This window comes from Pinus tabuliformis, chromosome 5_1 (genome assembly GCF_031772625.1).
Source record: "Pinus tabuliformis cultivar Carrire ecotype Pingquan chromosome 5_1, CPIR1, whole genome shotgun sequence".
Lineage (NCBI taxonomy): Eukaryota > Viridiplantae > Streptophyta > Pinopsida > Pinales > Pinaceae > Pinus > Pinus tabuliformis.
In genome coordinates, this window is record NC_142305.1 from 536,760,522 (window position 1) to 536,763,909 (window position 3,388).

Sequence of the window (3,388 nt, forward strand, 5' to 3'; positions counted from 1 at the left end):
ATTTTCACAGAAATCAAAATCCAGAGAGCTATTACTCATACCTTCTACCATGCATTTACCATGAAGTATTCGAAGGCCCTTCTCTCCAATATGTCCAAACCTTTGATGCCACAGCATGGTCTTCTCTCCAAAGACCACTAGATTTTCTGCTCCACTTTCAGGAATCACAAAATATTGCACCCATCAACAACAGTGCTACCTTTCAGCTTGTATAGAGTTCCAATCCAAACTCCCCGCATCAATACCAATGCTCCCCAAACCATATTGCAGGTATCCTTCTCGAACACTGTTTTTACACCTACATCATCCAACTTGCTTACAGAAATCAGATTTCTGGCTAATGCAGGAATATGCAGAACACCCAGAAGTTTTCTAACCCTTCCACCTTGCAACTTGAGCTTTACTTTTCCACGACCAATAATTATAGCCTTCCTATCATCCCCCAAGAAGACATCACCACCATCATATTTCTCATACTCGCAGAACCACTCTCTATGGGGAGTGAAGCAAAAGGATGCATCTGAATCAATCAACCATGCCTCATGATCTACATGTGTACTTGAAGAAGCCAAGTACAGATCCCAACCTTCATCTGAGGTGGTTTTCACCTCTGCAAAAGGAGCATCATTAGATCCCTTTCCCTTATCAAGAGATTTAGATTTAAAGTCCCTTTTGTAATGCTCTTCCTTTCCGCATTTGCAGCACACCATCTTTACAGGTTTTCCTGTAGATTTAGATCTCCCTCTAGATTTAGATCTCCCACTCGATGACTTATTTTTGTTTCTATTCTGGGACCATCCTCGTACAGAAAAGGCATCACCATTCTGGCTCTCCATATTTTTCCATCTCATCTCCTCCGTCAGCAAGGATGAGACTATTTCATCAAACTGTAAGGTAGTTGCATTACTACCTATTGCAATAACTAGACTATCCCATGAATCTGGTAGAGAAAACAACAAACTGATGCACTTATCTTCCTCTGAAATTTTAATATCAACAGATACTAACTGACTTACCACAGTATTAAATGCGTTCAGATGCTCTATCACTAGGTCTCCATCTTTCATCCTTATGTTATATAGCTTTTTCCACAAGAACAGTTTATTCACCAGAGACTTAGATTGGTACAAAGTCCCTAACTTGTCCCACAAAGCCTTCACCGTAGCTTCCCCTGATACATTCAGCAATACTGAATCTAAGATACACAATCGTATTGTGCTCTTTGCCTTCCAATCCAACTTCTTCCATTCTTCATCAGACACTCCCATTGGTTTAGTACCCGAATCTACTACAATCCACTGATCTTTATCCACCAACAGATCCTCCATATTGAGTTTCCACAACTCAAAACTCTAACTATTAAATTTCTTGATCTCTATCTTTCCACTGCTCGCCATCTTCTTTCACCACTAAAATCGATCATGTAGATCTCCCACTAAACAGGGTCTACCATAGGCCTGAGCGAAACCCCTCAGCAACAAAGGCGTCCCTTTGAAGTCAAAACTGCTCTGATACCAAATTTAGGTTTTAACCCCGTACAAAAATCACCTGCATACGAATTCTAAAACACAGAAAATAAACAATGCGAGAGCATATCACATATACATAGAGATTTTTCCTAGATCCCAAAACCGGGACTACCAGCTTGATTTTTCATTATGTTCCTTTCAATGTTATAATACATATTCATACATGCCGAAGCATCCAATACCATGGACCGAAAAACATCCCGTCCAAAAACATGTGCGAAAATCATGCACAAAAACCATAGGTCGGTCCACCCAACCTAACATAGGGTCCAAAACCAAAATTTTCCAGGGCGCTACCCCGAACCCCATAAAGTGGGGTTATGGGTATGCCTCAAACCCCCTGTGAACAACCCCCCCCGGCTACACAATTGGTGCAACAAAGGGGGGCTTTGCCCCCCCTCTAACCCCCTGGTTAACTACATGGCCTAGTAGTGGAAAGAATATAACACAACCCAACAATACGTGATCCAAAAGTTTAGATGCTATTTGTCGGGTGGACATTTTAAGATGTAAATAGATCATTCTATGTTGAAGTACCTGGTCAATAAGCCTGTGTTGGGGGGGGATATTTGCAGATGGTTGTTGTTGTTTCAGGAGTATGACTTTGAATTTATTGTGAAGCTAGGATGACTCAATGCAAGACCTAATCATCTGTTGTGCATTGAAACAGGAGAATAACCTACTAATTTAGAGGAAGGGTTGCCTAATGCACAACTTTTTGCAGTGCGCATTGCAGACAACCACTTTAAAGATATCATACATTTCCTGACAATGAGAACTGCTCCAAAAGGGTATACTTTTTATGATGTGTCCTTTTTATAAATGTTGCAAATGTCTATCTAACACATAGTTTGCCAATGAGTCAGTTAATGTGTTTAGATTTCTCGAAATATGTTGATATTGAATTGAACCAAATCGTCTTTCCAAGATCTTTACTCTTAGGAACATGCAATAAATAGCTGGATTACGAACATAATATATACCATTGAGTTGTAGTACTACGAGTTGTGAGTCTAGCTTGACAATTAGTTGGCGTATGCCTCGTGTGATGGCATCAGAGAGTAGTTCTATCAACGCGCTATACTCAGCGATGTTATTCGTTGATTGCCCAATACATACACCTCTGAAACTTACTAACTCGCCACTTGGATCAAAAATGGCCCATGCTGCGGAGGATAGGTTCCGCGAACTACGACTCGCTCCGTCGGCATATCCAACACATGTCTCCATAAGGTTCGACATCTGCAACGAATGAAAAAGGGGAATCACTCAACCAGAACAAGAGCTTTGGCGAAAACAAAATACAACAAAAGCATGCAGGTTACTATTTAAGCATAGTAACGCTTGAGGTACAGCCCGTTCCGGGGCTGCGCCAGTGGAATTCCGTCGTAATCTATTAACTCGTAGGCTCCTTTTGCTAACACTCTTTTAACAATATAAGGGCCCATCCATAAGGAATTGAATTTACCTGCTCCTAATTTATCAGATTCTTGGTCATAAAGCAAGACCAAATCACCTTCTGAGAAGACACGGGGTTTGACATTTTTGTCGAACTGAGCCTTGACTCGTTTCTTATGGGCTTCGTTAGCCAAAGCGGCATCACGACGGGTTTCATCCAATTGGATTAATTCCAAGAAACGAGCCTCTTCTTCCGAAGTTCCGGGGAGGAGATCAATTGCGAGTTTAAGCGACGAAATTTCACACTGGATCGGTAAGACTGCTTCTAGACTGTACACCAATTGGAAAGGTGCGAATCCGGTTGCGTTTCTTACCGAGGTTCGGTAGGCCCACAAGGCTGCATACAGGATTAGGTGCCATCTTCTTTTATGAACTCCGATCATCCTCTGCAACATACGCTT